The sequence below is a fragment of the Prosopis cineraria genome, unplaced genomic scaffold (assembly GCF_029017545.1).
Source record: "Prosopis cineraria cultivar Desert tree isolate PC_DT_omini unplaced genomic scaffold, ASM2901754v1 PC4, whole genome shotgun sequence".
Classification (NCBI taxonomy): domain Eukaryota; kingdom Viridiplantae; phylum Streptophyta; class Magnoliopsida; order Fabales; family Fabaceae; genus Prosopis; species Prosopis cineraria.
In genome coordinates, this window is record NW_026555335.1 from 24705516 (window position 1) to 24724772 (window position 19257).

Sequence of the window (19257 nt, forward strand, 5' to 3'; positions counted from 1 at the left end):
AGGAGATTACAATTTTGAGTTTAAATACCATTCGGGCAAGGCTAATACGGTTGCTAAAGCATTGAGTAAAAAGATACTGCATGTGGCTTATATAATGGTACATAAGTAAGTTTGATGGAATCATTTTTGGATTTGTAGTAGGATGCACCCTTGAAAGTGTTGATTGGTAATTATTCCACCATAATCAGTAATGATTTCTGGAGGCATAATTAGAAGACGAGTATCTTTCGGGAGTTCGAGAAAAAGTAAAGATGAATCCAAGTATGGATTTCAATTTCAATGATGACTAATTTGTAATGTATCAGAACAAGATATGTGTGCTTGGTGAGGATTGTAATTTCTTCCTTGACATTACCAAATCACCATAAATAGAACATACAATGGTAATTATGAGCTATAGATTACTCCAAAGCTTATTGTAAATATAAAAAGGTTAAAACTGTAAAACATTTAAATAATTCAGAACTCATTTGGAATCCCACAAAAAATATTTCAAATCAGTAGTTTGATCTCAAACTTAATGGTTTTTTAAACATATGGGAAGCATGGAAAAGTTTGGGAAGTGAAACACCTAAAAATAGAGCCAAAAATGTCATTTTAGCATGTATATCATGGCATGTGGCATAGAAAGGGAAATTTGGCCTTTGTGCCATGTGCCATGACTTGTGCACAACATGTTGCAATGGACATGACCTTGTCATGATAGCAAAATGCTGTCATGATAGCTTTTCAGGGCAAATTTTGGACATGCACGATTTTCACATCCGATATTCAATTGAAATGATTTAAGAGCCTATATAAAACTTATTTAATAAGATAACTAATGGTATAAGTTTCATTATGATCTAACACCATATGTGAAATTTAAACATGTGGATACAAAAAAGTCAGATTTTTAACCAATATAGGGTATCCAAGTGCTCAGATCTCAAAACTTATACTATCAACTCAATTTAGGGCTTAAACCAAAACCTAATGGACTGTTATATACTAGATTGAGTATTTAAATATATGATAACATACCTAACATAAAAGTTGGCCACTTAATGCCAGGTTTCACCTAAAATGGCCAATATCGCAAAATCATAAACAACCCTTTCTTGGCCTCATCATTACCATAAAATACTTGAAATTTACATTTTCACCATGTATATATATAACATTCCTTACACTTATATTAGTTTTTTAGCCCTTCAGCATAAAAATCACCACATATACAAGATAAGGATAAAATACAACATTCTTCATCTTTAGAGGATAGTTCTTATGATTTTTTAGGTGTTAAAGTGCCAAAGAATGAAGGAGAATATGGTGTTGAAGCTATTACAACACCCTAGCTAAAAATGAGATTGATTTTGTTTGTGCATTATGTGAGCCAATTGTTGATGATGAGATGGACTTGGCTAGACAAACTCAAGTGTAAAAGATCCCTCCTAGCCTTCCTCTTCAATTGGATCACAAGCCATTGCCTTCAAATTTGAAATTCTCTTTCTTAAGAGATGGTGATAAACTTTCTATTATTATGTCTTCTTTTCTTACTCGTATTGAACAGTCATTGTTTCTTCATCCATTCTTGTATGATTTCACTCTTCCCCATCTTGGTGGAGTTGAGTTTTCTTTAATGAGCTTACATGACCATATATATGATTGCATTATATTCTGTACTCGGTAATTTTTGATAGCACATTTGAGTTCTTAGTAAGAGAATTTTCATTTCACATATTTTCACTAAGAATAAATAACATGGTTGACCCCAAGTGTGGAGGTGTGATTTCTTTATTGCCTAACACATATTGTTTATTATATGATGATTTGAATTTATAGGACTTCATTGGTTGTGTTAGGTACTTAGATGCTTCTATATCACATTTCCATGACTTGATATTTTCTTAAAAGAATGAGGGTTGCCACCAAAAATATCACAAGGGAAGTTCTTCTCCTCAACTTGAGGCCCTCCATTACAAAGATCATCCATGAGTTCTTCAAAGGTTGTATCTATCCATCTTTCATATTTTTTATTGATTGATCACCACGAGACACAATTTGCATAATTCTGAATTTGTTTGTTATAGTTGTATCATTCCTTGTTGTGTTTGGATGATATATTTTTGTCTAAGTATAGGGGAGATGCAACCTAAACTAATAGCAAAAAAACAATTGAAAATTTTTTTCTCATTGCATGTTGTGTAGGCTTTGTTTTTTATTTTTTCACTTGCTTGTTTCTTTGCTGTTCGGTTTTATTTTTGAAAATATTCATTCTTTTTCTTGCACTTTTACATGCATTCCATATTTAAATTAATACTTTCTACCATGTTATTGCATACATTAGGGACAATGCATTATTTAAGTATGGAGTAGAGTGTTTATAAAAGGTTTTGAGTCTTGACTTTATTTTTGTTTGTCTTTGAAATCAAAAAAAGAGAAAACTTTTCTGTTTTATGAGCAATCTTGAGTTTTGAAAATGATCTTGGTTTATGCATTTCAGTTTGAACTCTTGAGATGTTGCTATTTTTAGTTGAAATCTATTTTGAAGCAAGAAAGCATTTGGTTGAGTGTAATTGATTAAGAGAAGCAACAAATAGACCATATGGAAGGAGCCTTCAACTATTGAGAGTTATATTGTCCTTAGTATTGTTAATCCTCTAAAACTTGTCTTCTCTCTTACTTGAGGCTACACTTGTGTGTTGGTTGTAGGGAAAGTGATCATGACCATCATCAAAGTGAACAAGGCCTTTAGCTAACCTTGATTATTTGAGTATCCTTTGTTTAGCCAAAGAGAGCTTTTCTTTATTTATTTCATTTTTAAACACTTGACCTTTACTCCTAACAGATTGCATGTACTTTTCATTTGATATGTTTCAATATGCTTGACTACTTTGAACTAAGCATAGTAGATAAAATCTATTTGGATTCATTCTATTCATTCACATCTACCATTCCATTTCATTTTTATATTTAGGAACATTCCTTTTGTTGTACCCAAGTGTTGGAAGTTATTCATTGTTGTAGAAAAGTGAAAAAGAAAAAGAAAGAAAAAGATAGAAAAAAAAGAAGAGCAAGAGAAAAAAGAAACAAGAAAAGAAATTCTGAAAAGATTGTAAGAAATAAGGGAAAAATATAGAAGAGAAAAGAGATCCAAAGTGGATCAAAGAAAGCAAAGAAATAATTAAGTTTGAATAAGTAAACTTCCTTAGGTTTTTCATATGATTCACTTGTTTCTATTTGTAAATTTCCACTTCATCTATATTCACTTCACTTTTGGCTCATTCCATCCATGATCCTTATATATTATCTACTTAGTTTAGTTTTTGGTAGCTTTGTATATTGTAAAGTCCCAACTCAATCCAAATTTTACTACTCACAATCACATAATCAACAACACAAAAACAATAATATATCATAGCAGTAGCCCTTCATTTATTTTCAAAAAAATAGGATCTTGACTTCGTAAAATATATATTCAAATAAGAAGGCTAATAGAAATACAATACAATCATACGACTAAAATAGGCACAACATTATTCCCCTTGAAAAAGGGGCATGCGCCACAACTTGTACCACCATGCACTATGGCATGTATTTCAGTAAAAGCAAAATCATATGCATATACATGTATATTATTTCTCTTTTCTTTCATTTTAATTTCCCAAATGCCATATGGACTTTCTCCACTATCTCCACTAGGGTGAACTCCTACCTATTAACATGGCACATTTCACTACATATCTCTACAAGACTATGCATATTGAATTTCTATACAAGTATAATGGATATTCTTACCACTTATTTAAAAAACATGAAGTTTTATAAATTAATAGTCTGCACGTTTTCTAAAATACTTAACTTTTACAATATACGTATGTATGTATGTATGTATATGTATATAACCAATCAAACAAAATCAACTTGCGAATAACTTTTACAAGCTAATAAATAGTATAAATTATCTGGTTATCTCAACCTTTTTATTATTAAAAGAGTTATCTATGGTACTAAATCTCCTCTATCACTACTTTAGTCCCTAACGAGGCCTTACACACTTAATCTACAATAATAGGTATCACATGTTAATTTTTTCTACTTAACATAAATACCTTTTTAACTAAATTTAGGTAAATTTAACTAATATATAATAAAGAGGAAGGATCTATAAACTTGAGCCTTGAGGTTTTGAGTTAAGAAGTGGCATCCTTCTACTACTCTCGCCCTTCTTTCCTCTCCCACCTTCCCAAGTAGTCGCACCCCATTCCTAACAAGTGATACCAAAGCCTGGTTCTCAATTAAATTTTTTTTATGACGTCTACAGTTACAAAGTTTAATATTGGGAAGTTTGATGGCAAGATTATTTTTGCTATTTGGTGAGTTTAGATGAAAGTTGTTCTTACATAAAATGGGTTGAATAAAGCTTTACTTAGAAAGGATAAAAAGCTGATGACTATGTCTGATGAGCAGTTTAAAGAGTTAGATGAAAAAGCTCTCTCAGCTATTCAATTATGTCTATCCAGGAAGTTCTACAAGAAGTAGTTAATGATACTGCCTCATTGTGGCTGAAGTTGGAATCTCTCTATATGACAAAAAGTTTAGTAAACAAGCTTTGTCTTAGATAATGACTATATACCATTCGTAAAGATAAAGATACTCTTATTCAATCTCATCTTGAGGAATTTAATTCCATTATTATAGATTTAGAACATATTGATGTCAAAATTAAAGAATAGGATAAAGTTATTTTGTTAGTTGTCTCCTTGCCTCGCTCTTATAAACATTTTAAAGAAAATGTTCTATGGAAATTCAAACACCTTAGCCTTCGAAGATGTAGAATCTAATTTATTGTCTAAATAAAAATTTAATCTTGAAGTTTGTTCTAAGGACAAAGGTGAAGGTTTAAATGTGAGGCAAAGAAGTGATGAAAAGGGAAGTACTAGAAAATCTAGATCTAAGTCTAGGAGACATAAATCTAACAACAATGATAAAACTTATAATTATTACAAGAAGTCAAGTTATGAGATATCTTAGTGTTATAGGCTTAAAAAGAAGAGTGAAAGAGAAAAACAAAATAAGCAACCTCAAAATCATCCGATAAAGCTAGTGTTATTGAGACAAAGTCAGATGGTGATGTTTTGTTATCTGCTTCCTCTATTGATAGGAGGAATAGAACTAATTGGACTCTTAATTCTACTTGCACTTTTCATATATGTCCTCATAAAGACTAGTTTACTAATCATGAATCTATTGACCATGGTATTGTTTTGATAGGTGATGATAATGAATGTAATATTCTAGGAATTGGTATAATGTAGATCAAGACTCATGATGGTATTATTAAAAATCTTTATGATGTTTGCTATATTCCTATGGTAAAAAGGAATTTAATCTCTTTACATACTCTTGAATCTCAAGGGTATAAATATTTAGTTGAATACAGAGTTCTTAAAGTTTTTAAAGGTTCTCTCCTTTATATGAAAGGTAATTATCATGGTACTCTTTATGTCTTGCAAGGTTCTATTGTTACAAGTTCAGTGGCTGTTTCAACATCCATGCTTGATAATTCTCACACTACCAACTTATAGCACATGCAATTAAGCCATATGAGTAAGAAATGTATGACTATTTTAACTAAGAAGGGTTTTTTATAATCAAAGTATTGGTAAATTGGAGTTTGTGAACATTGTATTTTTGGGAAATAGAAAAGAGTTAGTTTCTTTATTGCAACTCATAACACTAAAGGTGTTCTTGACTATGTACATTTTGATCTATGGGCATCTTTAAAATATCCTTTTATTAGAAGATGTTATATGATGACTATTTTTGCAAAGTTTAGGTTAATTTCCTCAGGTGTAAAAATGAAGCTTTCTCTTATTTCCAAAAGTGAAAAATTTTAGTTGATGATCAAACGGGGAGAAAAGTTAAAAAGTTAAGAATAGGTACTAGGTTAGAGTTCTCTAAAAATGATTTTAATGAGTTTTATGCTACTAATGGCATTGCTAAACCTAGGACACTTGTAGGAAAGCCCTAGCAAAATGTTGTTGCAAAACATATTAACAGAACTCTACTTGATAGAGTATGTATGCTCTCTAATGTTAGGTTATGGCATCAACATGATTTATAGGCCGAAGCTACCTTTACTACATGTTGTTTGGTTAATCGTTGCCCTCACACATCACTTGGTTTCAAAGTTCTAGAAGAAATTTAGTCAGGTAATCCTGTTAATTAATTTAATTTAACAATTGTTAGGTGTCCTGCATATATACATGTTAATGATGGTAAATTAACTCCAAAAGTTAGAAAATGTATATTTCTTGGATATACATATGAATCTAAAGGATATCAGTTATGGTTTTCTAATAAATTTAGTTACTCAAAATCCTTAACTTTTATCATTTAGCTATTTCAAGCTACAACCAACTCACCCTATCTTAATTCAACAACTAATAAGCTATTCCTATACTCATAATTAGCTCCCATATTTTTAGAACTTAAAATATCAAACTAGGGTTTATCCAACTCATTCCAAACACACCTAAGATTCATATTAACACTTATCCAAGGTTAAGAAACTTAAATCAAACTTTTAGAGTCACATGAAATCTGAAGAGTGCAACTGTCAAACTCATTGATACTCCTTGTATCTCTATTAGGTAGCGATTTTAGGTTACCATTCCATTAGAAGACTCTTGAGGATTTTTTTAATTTGTTTAGCTTGAGTGTAAGTTTTGTCCAAATTTATTAGATGATTGATAATATGAGTAAAACATACTTACATATCTTTGATTGCTTCTTGTAACATCCTAAGCTTCTTAATCCCGTAGTTAATGGTTAATTGAGGAGTAAAGTGGTAATTAGTGTGAAATTAGAGATTTGAATGATTACTGGATGATTTCATTCATTGGAATGTTGTATGAATAGGTACAAGTGGAAGAAGTACATTTTAGGTTAAAGCAAGTGCGTGTGGTGAGAATAAATCACACTATGCCACATGCCATAGTTTATGTTGCATGCGCCGTGGCACATAGATTAGAAAATGACTCCTTAAGTCATGAAATCTAGTAATTTTTAAAAGAGAAAATTTGAAAACACATGAGAGAAGGAGAAAAGAAGGGTTGAGGAGCTAGGGCAAGCCATTTCAGGTCATTGGAAGGTACTTCTAATTGATAACTAGGCAGGTAAGCTACATATAACTCTTACCTTCCATTTTATACAAATTTCTCTGAAAATAAGTTATACAAAAAATTGAAGAAGTAGATTTTAAGGGGTTTGATTCTTGCCCAATAGTAATAAAAAGGTTCTCATGAGTTAAATTAGAGCTTTATGATAGATTTAAAATTGAACGATAAAGCCTTAAACCTATAGGCTTGATTTTGGCCCTAAGAGAGGATATTCTAGGGTGAAATTATGTTTGGGCAAAGTAAGACTAGTTAAAGTAATGTAAAGTAGTAATTGAGTAGTAATGGACTTGAAATGGATAAATGAAAAAGAGTTTACGGATGAATATAGTCCTAAGTAGTAAATATGTGTTTTGGGTCAAAATGGACCAAATGACTAAAATGTGCCAAATGTGTTCAGATTGGCGTATTGGACATATAAGTAAAGAAAGAAGGCTTGAGATAAGCTATAGTAGTGGTTGAAATTCATGGGTAACCTTTTTAATGACAGAAGGGTTAAAGTAACCGAATAACTTTCTTTGTTTGACTGTTTATTGTAATTGTGTGTGAGTATACTGTGTAATGCATGAGAGTGTTTTGAACTAAGCATGTTTTCTAGCATTGTGTGAATGTTTCATAAAATAGCTTTTGATTGAATAAAAGCATTGAAATGGGTGATTTCAAATGGTATGATAATATATATATGTTATATATGAGAAAATGTGTAAAGTGGTAATGAGTAACCTTGAATGGTTTAAAAAGCATGATCATAAGGGTGGGAGTTCACCTATATGGAGATAGTGATCAGACCATATGGCATATGCCTAATAAGGTGTGGTGTTAAAGAAATACCCCTTATAGCCTTATATGGTACGGTGTTGGAGAAGATCTCCTTAGTACCTATTGAGGTGTAGTGTTTGAGATTTGAGACTCCCTAGTATCTATGTGATACTGTTAGAGTCAATGACACCCTATTGTGTGTATTAGGGGAAACCATAGTTTGAAAGTGAGATAGAACACCTTTGGCCAGGTGATTCTACCACTAAGGTGAGCTCAGGGCTAATGAGAGTGTACATTAGTCTAAGGCGAGCCTATAGTTTCGTGTTGGGGTGATTTGGAGGTTCAGTTAGTAGGGATCATGCTATGAAATATTATGTGATGTTTATACTAGTAAATTGGTGAAAAGTAGTGTAAAGAGGTTAAATGTGAAACATTATTGTGAATTAAGTGGAACTTGTGATATATACTATGTTAGTGAGATTTAAATGGTATATTATTCTTTACATTCACATAGTTTCATGTGATAGTCGATAGGAGTGAGTTATTTTGTTAGTGAAATTTTTATCTCACCCTCATGGTTATATGTTTATAGGGCAAGGGAAGGAAGTTTGGACCGACTTGAGTTGTTGAAGCTGTGTATACTCAGAGTTTGTGTAATGAACTAAGAAACTTATATATATATGTGTAAATGAGTTGTTGTAAAATTTCACTCCACTAAATACAATTAACATTAAAACTCATGGTAATCAAAAGATTAATACATAACAATGGTTACCAAGCTTTAGTCTAAAATTCAAGGGATCCTAAGTTTTCTAAATAATAATAAGTTTAAATCAATCAAAATCCTTTATATTAGAGTAAAAAAAGTTTCAAAAGCATGAGATATTTTAGAGAAGTGAAAGAGTTTGAAGATGGTTGAAAAAAACAAAACATAAGTTATGATACAAGGCAATGTACTATGGCTCGTGCACTTTCTGTGCCACGTGCCACAGCGTATTGCATGAAAATTCGGCAATTATGTTGTCATTTGATAAAGAATCAGGGAACTTCCAATGTATCATGATTCTCCGTCTGACATCCGATTGATGTGATCTAGGTGTCTACGAAAAGCTCTTAACATGAAATAACTAGTGACATGGGTTTCACTTTCAAAACAAGTCACACCAGGAAGTTGAATGCCTAATGTTGAGCACTTTTCACAACTTTCACATCAAAAGGGTATTCAAAACCCTCAACAAGTGCCAAAAGTCTTTCCTAACACCTAGACTGTGTCTATTAGACTTAGGACTATTATTACACCACGTCACACACACTTAAACCATAGCATAATATAAATTCACTTCTCAACTCCTTTTTACAAAAAACAGAGGGGGAGGAAAATTTTTCATTATATTGTATCCAAACCAATCAAACATGTTTAAATCATCATTTTTACACTTACACTAGTATTTTGGCCCTATTAACATGTATATCTCAATATACACAAATACTCATGGCCCAAAATACAAATCAAACATTTGCAGCAATAAAATAGTACAAGTGAGATGGCATGCAACCTAGAATTGGCAAACATATACTATTACACAAATAAATCTAAACTAGAGGCATATAGTAGGAATATGCTAATTCCTAGCCTCTTGAGTCTTCTCCCTCTCAGCACTAAAACTAAAGCCTAAAAAGTATTAAATGAAAGGGGTGAATCTAGCTACTCAGTAACTAAGATATAACCTACCCCATGCAATTATATATCAATTATACACCAGCACACGCATATGAAATCAAGCACTTAATACATACTCACACATATTATAACTCATTATTTCTCATTTAATAACTTCTTTATCTCACATATACTAGGTGCATTATCACTATATTCTCAGATATATGACCATGACCCATTATTCATGCGACTTGCCACAACTTAACACATAGGACATGTCATATATGTATTTTTAGGTAATGATCAACCAACCTTTAACCTTCCTTATTTTCTTAGACTGAAACTGTGAGCTATAACACTAATTAAGGCTCCATCCGTGTGACTGGACTACCCAAGCTCACCAATCATGAGGTGTAACCTGGCCAAAGATCACATGACTCACTCTCGGACCACGACTTCCTCCATTCTCAAATCTTTAAGGTGTCTCATACCCTAAACTATTCTCCTTATTAAACTTGTGAAAATAGCTAGGTTTTAGTCTATCGAAAAACTGTGGGACAAGGCTATACCCATGTGCACCTGAAGGAAGCCTAAATACCATATGGATTTTCTCTACTCCTAATCCCTAGACTAACTCCCATCTACTGATCATGCCATAAATAGTACTAACTCATTTTCACATTTTCATTTTTATTTACTCATTATTACAACAATCACGTTGGGCTTATGACCGTGTGCTACCTAAGTAGGTATCCTCATCATTTTCTCAACATTATTCTCACTTATCTCAAAATCTGCTTCTTATTAATACACAATTACCTCTACACAACATCACATTCATTTTCTAAATGCATAAGCATGTTCATAGTTTGAAAACTCTCTTGACTTAACATTTTGCATTTCAAGCCAAAAATAACATTATGCATATTTAAATTTTCATACACTCATTAAAACTAATACATGATTTCACATTGAAAATCAATCCCACACATGTAACATTCACAATTCACATTTAACAATCAATTAATATATATATAACTACCCAAAGTAGGGTTCCCTTAGTTACCTCAAACCTTTGAGAGGTCAAAGGTTTACCCCTCAATCAACTAGCTTCCAAGCTTGAATTTCCAAGCCAAATGGGTGACCAAAAGCCAAAACTATAGTCAACCAAGTTGAATTTCATTAAGGTTACCGACTCAAACATTAAACCCTTAATCTCCACTTCTAAATAGCCCAATATTCACTCTAGAAGAGTTTGAGCCTATCCCTTAGGTTTATTAATTACCTTTAATCCCCAATAACATTAATGAATCATTAAAGTCCCATAATGTCATCACGATCTTCTAACCACCCATAATAAATGAAATTTTTAGATATTAATGGTGTCCAACAACCCAAGACACCAAAAATTCATTATATAGGTTTAGATACTCTAATCTACTCCTATTAACCCCATTTGAGTCAATAAATTTAGACCCATAACCTATATAGACTGAAAATTCACTTCTATTATCAAACCTTATAACTCATAAATGTAGAAGAAATGGGGAGATTAATGAGTATGGTACTTATCTTGGGTGTTTGTAGCCTCCAAAATACTCCTAATGTCATCTACAAGTAAACTTTAGTAGAGCTTGATGTGTCTTTCCATTTCCTCTTTTCTCTTTTTATTTTTCTGTTTCATTTTCTTAACTGATATCTGTAGAAAATGACCATGCACTATGAAGGACACACAATGCGCCATGGCATATGGCATAGAGAGGTCATCCCTCATATTAGAAGTGTCTATACACCATGGAAAATGATCTCCATGCCATGACGTGTAGCACAACAACACCACTCTTCATTTTTCTTCTCCTTTTAGTGCTTGGGTGGCCTGACTTGATACTAGACCCACAATTTGGGCTAAATTACAATCAAATATGCTTATCTAACCTCCCTGGCCATACACTACCTTAACTTATTTAATTACCCTAATTAGGTTAGTTAATCATAGAATTAAAAATTGGGTTATAGTTGTCATAGGGTTACATGCATAACTTGAGTAGTGATTTTGTGGAATCTTAGCCCAATTGTATATATATGTGATGAAATAAATAGAGGGCTATGATTTGAGTATGTTTATGTTGAAGTTGTTGTTGATATTGGTGAATCTCGAGCCTAAGGAAATAATTATGATAAAATGAGTAATTTGGAGCTAAGATCGAGTAACACATGTGTTATGAATGTGGATATATATGTTTATGTTAGGAAAAGAGCCAAGTAGGAAATGTTATGCCAAGTGATGGCAATTTATGAAAGTTTGTGAATTATGGAAATTGACTGTTGATGGGTCAAATTTCAACATATATGTATTATTGTAATATAAAGTGGCCAATCAAGCATATTAGGTCCTTTTGGACTTGATTCAAGGCCTTATGTGGTCTAATGAGAGAAAGGGATCGATTTGAGCGCTTGGGTGCGTGAAATTTTCATAAAAAGTGACTTTTTGCACTCGAGTATCTAAATTTTGATTGGACTATTAAATTGTGTTTAAACTTGTCTCATTATCTAGCTTATGAGCTAAGCTTTGTATGGGCACTTGAATCACTCTAATCGGATGTCATACGTGAAAATGGCGTACACTAGAAGTTTGTTATTTTTGCTATCAAAATGACAGAAGAAATTTTGAATAGGCACGCTATAGCTCATGATGTCACATGCCGAAGCGCATGGCACAAAAAGTTAGGCATGTAGCTTTGTGCCACATGTCACGGCGCACAAAAAAATTCTCAACCTGATTTTAAGATTTAAATGCTTGTAACTAAAATAGGAATGTGTGATTTTCTTCCACTATGTATTCTCTAATGTATTATGATTTTTAGATGATTTTGCGAATTAAGTCTTTGGCCAAAACTTTTCAAATAATTTCTTTAATTTGAGATTGGAGTATTTAAGTAGTGAATCCTGTAATCTTCTCCTATATCAAGGGGATATAGGCAAGGGTTACACTTCTCCTTCCTTCATCTTCAATGTCACATATTCATGAATGAGACTACTCTTCTTGTTTTCCTTAACACCATCTATTCCTTCATGAGCTTGTCTCAAGGCATCCCACATTTCTTTCATAGTAATACAGTGAGTAACATGAGAATATTCTATTTTGTTGAGAGCACAAGCAATTATAAGTTTTACCTTGGCATTGAGATTAAATCTTCTTTTATCCTTGTCATCCCATTCTTCTCTTGTTTTTTATCTCATCAGGCGATCATCTGCAGGGATCATAGGAACACATAGACTTCTGGTAATGATGTCTAACATCTCAATGTCCTGAGCTTTAAGATTCATCATCATTCTGCTTTTCTAGAAGGGATAGTCTTCTCCCTTGAATGCAAGAGGCCTCATTATTGACATACCTTCTCCTAAATTGTCACATGTAAAGTTAGCCATTTGTAAAATCTTTTACTTATATAGTTAAGTCAAGAATGAGCAACTAGGTTTTAATACCAATAATAAATGCCCCAAGGGAGGTGAATCAGGCTAATTGAAAATTTAAATGAATTGCAGTAATAATAAGTGAGATGAAGGAACAAAATCACCAGTCACAAGAGTTAGATGGGTATAACATGACACAAGTGATTTATTCTGGTTCAACTCCTACCACTTAAGTTTACATCCAGTCCCCAGGAACCTCTTAAGATTTCTAACTATATTACTAAGATTAATCTAGGCCCTTAGTTGCCTTAATACATAAACAAACTTTTCAATAAGTCTAAAACTCTCCCCCTTACAAAGGTAATGATAAATCCCCTAAAGTTCCCTGAGCTTAAGTTCCTCTATTTTGAAGATATAAAATAGGGATAAGTAGACTAAGTTTAAGAATGAACTACTACTGCTATTAAACTCTCTTTTAGAGTAGATATATAATCAATGAAGCTCTTTATCAATAAATGATACACAGAAGGTAGGTAAATTTTAATGCCCAAATAAATGCAGAATGTTCTTGTTGTTTCACATTGTTTCTCTGCTTCAAGTTTCATAAATGAGTCTATTTATAATTGAGGAATATAAATGATTTGTTAGATTCATAAATTTTTTTGTTGGAGGTTGCATGCGATCTATTTCCTTCTTGCTTTATGTTTCCTCAGATATCTGAGCTTCTCTGAGGTTCTCCAGTAGATTAGGCAATAGAACAATGCTTTACGATAGAGACTTCCTCTTTCACACAGTAACGGCTAAAAACATTAAATGCTTCTAACAAAAGTGGTTGAAGCTTATACGTTTTAGTATAACAGAAGGCAAGCTTGTAATTCTCTCTCTCTGACATTACCATAAGCTCCACTACAATCAATCCTAATTAATTCAAAATTATTTAATTTTGAAACTTTAAAAACCTTGGCATCCCAAGAAAATATTTCCAAAAATCATTTTATAAATCCATCGAGTTATAAAATCCCACACGCAACAGAAGCAATAAATATAAGTATATTAAAGACCAAGAAAATTAAGTGAATTTCAGTAAAATTAAGTTAAATTTAGGACTATGAGCCATGGCTCGTGCCACATGCACCGCAGCATATGGCATAGAGACCACAGAGACCAAAAAAATTGCTATCTTTTTATAGTTTCTGGTGCAAATTTCAAATATGCGCCATTTTTGCATCTAATGTCTGATTGGGGTGGTTTAAACACCCACACGAAGCTTGTTTTAAAATCTAACTAATGATATTAGTTTCATTTCAATATAATATTTCTATTAAAAATTGAATACCCAAGTACATTTTGATTGTTTTAAGTCAAAATTTGTCACTCAAATGTCTCAATTTGAAACCAAATGCCATTAGCCACCTTTTGGGCCTTGACCATATCCCTATCGATAATACACACTTAAATGACTATGCACATGCATAATATAAGGCCAAATCAGCAAACACTCTTCCAATACATCTCATATCAACACATATTCAAAATCATTCACTAGCCCACTCAATCATTTAGCCATTAAAACATATAAAGGGCTAAGGAGTTCAAAATCACCAAAACACCATATTTAACACATTATATGCATGTTTGAATCCTAAGGCAACTTATACACAAGTTCATAACTAATAATTTATAGGTTTATCACACCGATTCTTACAAAGGCTTAGTTGAGAGAGGTTGACTTAGCTTATGTCCTTCCCCTTCAACCTACTAGTATCGGAACTTGAAAAATATGAATAACAAGTGAGATAAAAATTTCAGTAACCAGTATAGTTCATTTAATGCTTATTACCATAAATAACCAAGCTAAAGTAACAAAACTAAATTAATATCAAATATATGGAAAAGTATGAAGAAATCTTATCTTTTCAAAATATTTCCACACAAATAAACACTAGCATGATCATCTAGCCACTAAACCTCTAATGCTTCTTGACATGAAAACATAGACTCTCCTAGATCAACTACTTATTGACCCGAGCACACTTTTGTTGGTAGAAACACCGGGACAAAGGTAATCTAACCCACCTATGAACTATGGTTTTCCCTTTTCACATACTTGTGATAGAGGCATCGTTGACTGCTAACTGTATGCTAACAAGCACTAGAGAGTTTCTAGATTGCCTAGATGTCTCATAATAACAGTCCCATAATATGTTGTACTAGATTACCCTAGTAACAGCCCATATAACAGTACACTGGATGTCCCATGGTGTTAGCTCGACCATATAAATTTTTCACTCCCTTCTTCACATACGCATATCCCCGCATATCCTGTGTGAACTCCCACCCCCTATGATCATGCTCTTTTCACAATTTTCATTGCTCTTTCTTATTTCTATAACATATAATCTCAAAAAAAAAAAACACACACACACACACACATCAATTAAAATCAGTAACATTTCACATTTCTCATATTATATTTACATTTATACAATTATAATAGTTAATAAATATAATAAACTATATGGTTACCTCAACCCTTCCTTCCAATAGAAATGGTTACCTGTGAAATTTTCTTACTCAAATCTCTCTCCACTTATCTACGCATCACATGCTAGAATCTATAAAAAAATTGGCATTTGAAATCAATTTTACTATTAACAAAAAGTACTAATTATTACAATTAAGCATCTAATCATTATTAATTCCATAATTTAGACTCAATTATGAGTATCACAACTAATTACCCCTCATTACCAGCTCTAACCTTTACCTAGCCAAATTTCTCTCACTACTCTCCCTCTAGAATAGGTCAAACTGTGCCTATAGTTTTAAAGCTTTATCGATCTAACTCAAACCAGTCACAAAGTACTAGTTCTATTATAGAGAACCTTTCTATTACTATTGAGTAAGAAATCAACTCCTTAAAACTCTCAAATTTAATTTTTCACAGGTTAAAACTAAGAGAAAACAGGATAGAATTGGAGGTTAAGGCAGTATGAGACTTACCTGATAAGTAACAGGTCAAAAACACTGCTCTTGCTTCTAAAAACTAAAGCCCTAGCACATTCCCCTTCTCTTCTCCATGCCAGAACCTCTTTCCCATATTCTTTCCTTCTATTTCACGAGCTAGACACATCCCAACTTATCAAAATTCTACTCCATAAGTCATGGCACATCTATCCTTTGCCACGGTGTATGGCATAATGAGGGAAATCCTCACCATGCTCACACACTCTGCTCTAGGATTCTACTATTCCTTTCATATATGTTCATATAACACCCCAACGAGTCAAAATAATATCTCACTATCTAGAATATTAATCCTATATTAAATTACTAATTCAACTCCTAATCAATTATTAATGCAAGATTAAAAATTCAGGATGTTATAAAGCTCGGTGATAAAATCAAACATGAGTAAACAGAATAATTCAAGGAGATAATTGTATTTAAATATCATCCGGTAAAGATATAGAGTGAAAATAATTGATTTTGGATGAAAAGATATATTAAAAGATAAGTTCAAATGACCTTTGTAAAAGATACAAAAAATAGAGCAAAAAGATTCATAGTAGAACCAATGTTATTGTGTCTTAGCACCATTGTTACAGTGATGAGTAGACTGTTAAAGAAAGACATAGCACAGGTGTTGTTCTAATAGTACCGGTGTAATTCAATACATAAAAGATGAAGATTTTTTATATTTTTGAGTGAATAAGAATATATCTGAAAAGATTACTCAACATTGATGTTAGAAGGAAATAACACTGAAGTAACATAATCAATCAAATCTCTTTATAGGACAAAAGAAGGACAGTACCAGTGTTGAATTGTTAGCATAAATGTTGGACAAACTTGAATAAAACTTAGTACAGGTGCTAACCAAGTAACATAGGTGTTGTCTTAATTCAACCAAAGATAATTAAAGAATAAGATTGATGTTGAATAGATAGTACCAGTGCAAGGAGAAACATTCGAATAAGAGATAATCAATTGCACAAGTTTAAAGAGATAACATTGGTGTTAGAATGAGTAGGACCAATGTTATAAGAAACACAAAACAATCGAACAGTGAAGATGACTGAGATAGCACCAATGTTAAGCCTACCAATATCGATGCTTACAACACTTAGAAATACTTTAGAACAAGACAACTTCAAGCACAAAGATTATAGTTAGGTTAGATCTTAACTAACAAGATAGCATACCTTCTATTACATATAAACCCTCACTTAGTCAGATTTGATTAACGTTAAGCTAATTAACTTGGTTTTAATTAAGAAAGCTTGAAACGCATAAAACTTTCTTTATTTTGTAATCATCAAAATTAGGGTTCAACATAAATAGCATTGCACTTGGTATAGTATCTCAACCTACCTTATCTGTAACATCTTGAATTTCTTAATTCTGAGTTTAGAGGTTAATCAAGCGTAAAGTGAAAATTAGTATGGGATTAGAGATTCAGATGATCACTTGCTGAAATGACTTGTTAGTGTATTATATGAGCAGATACTGGTGAGAGGAGCATGTTTTGGATCAAAGCAAGTACACATGATGAGAATAAATCTCATTATGCCATGCGCCGCAGCTTATGTTGTATATGTCGCGGCACCTAAACCAAAAATTGCCTTCATAAGTCATGAAATTTTAGAAATTTCAGAGAGGTAAAATTGGGAAACACTCGAGAGAAGTAGAGGAAAAGGGTTAAGGAGCTAGAACAAGGTATTTCAAGCTGTTAGAAGGTAATTCAAACTGATAACTTGTCAGGTAAGCTACATATAACTCTTACCTTCCATTCTACACAAATTTCTCTGAAAATGAGTTATAGTGAAATTGAATAAGTAGAATTTAAGGGGTTTTGATTCTTGCCTACTAGTAATAAAAAGGGTCTCAGGAGTTAAATTAGAGCTTTGTGACTGGTTTAAAGATGAACGGTAGAGTTTGAACCTGTAGGCTCAATTTTAGCCCTTGGAGAGAGAAAGTTAAGGCAAAAATCATGTTTGAGTGAAATAAGACTAGTTAAGGTGATGTAAAGTAGTAATTGGGTAGTAATGAATCTAAAATGGATAAATGAAAAAGAGTTTATAGATGAATATAGCCCTAAGTAGTACAAATGAGTTTTTAGTCAAAATGGACCAAATGATTAAAATGTTTCAAATATGTTTAGATTGGCATATTGGATGTGTGAGTAGAGAAAGAAAGCTTGAGATAATCTATAGAGGTTGTTGAAATCTATGGGAAACCATTCTAGTGAGAGAAGGGTCGATGTAACTAAATAACTTTCTTTGTTTGACTATTTATTGTAACTATATGTTAGTATGCTATACAATGCATAAAATGGTTTTAAACGGAGCATGTTTTATAGCATTGTGTGATTATTGTATGAAATGGCTTTTGGTTGAAATAAAGAATTAAAATGTGTGATTTCAAGGGGAATGTATTGTATGTATATATATATATATATATGCTGTGTTTAAGAAAATAAGTAAATGAGTAAATGGGAACCTTAAATGGTTTAGAAAGCATGATCATAGGGGCGAGAGTTCACCTGAGTAGAAAAGATGATGAAGACCATATGCTAAGGTTTCCTTAGTACTCGATAGGGTACGATATTGGAAATAATTCTTCTTAGTGCCTTGTAAGGTGCGGTGTTAGAGATGATCTCCTTAGTGCCTATTAAGGTGTGATGTTGGAGATGAGAGACTCTTTTGTGTCTATTTCATATGGTGTTGGAGTCAACGACACCTCATTATGTGTATTGGGGGAAACTATAGCCCATATGTGCGTTAGAACATCTTTGGCTAAGTGATTCTACTATAGGTGAGCTTAAGGCTAATGAGAGTGTACATTAGTCTAAGGTGAGCTTATAGTCTCGTGTTGGGGTGATTTAGAGGTTCAATCGGTAGTGATCATACTAGCATGCTATACGATGCTGTGATATGTTATGAGATGATATGGAATCCTTTATGAAAGTGGTGAAAAGTTGAGAAGGGATATGTGTTATGTGAAAAGGAATAGAAATGAGATATGTGATATAAATGCTATTTTAATAAAGTTTTAAATGGTATAATATACTTTACTTTCATATTGTTGCATGTGATAGTCAATAAGAGTGAGTTATTCTATTACTTAGATTTTTATCTCACCCTCATGGTTACATGTTTATAGGATCGAGAAGTGATCAGGGTAAGAGAAGAGAGCCTAGACTGGCTTGAATTGTGAAGTCCTATATACCTAGAGTTGTGTAATAAACTGAACTGAGAA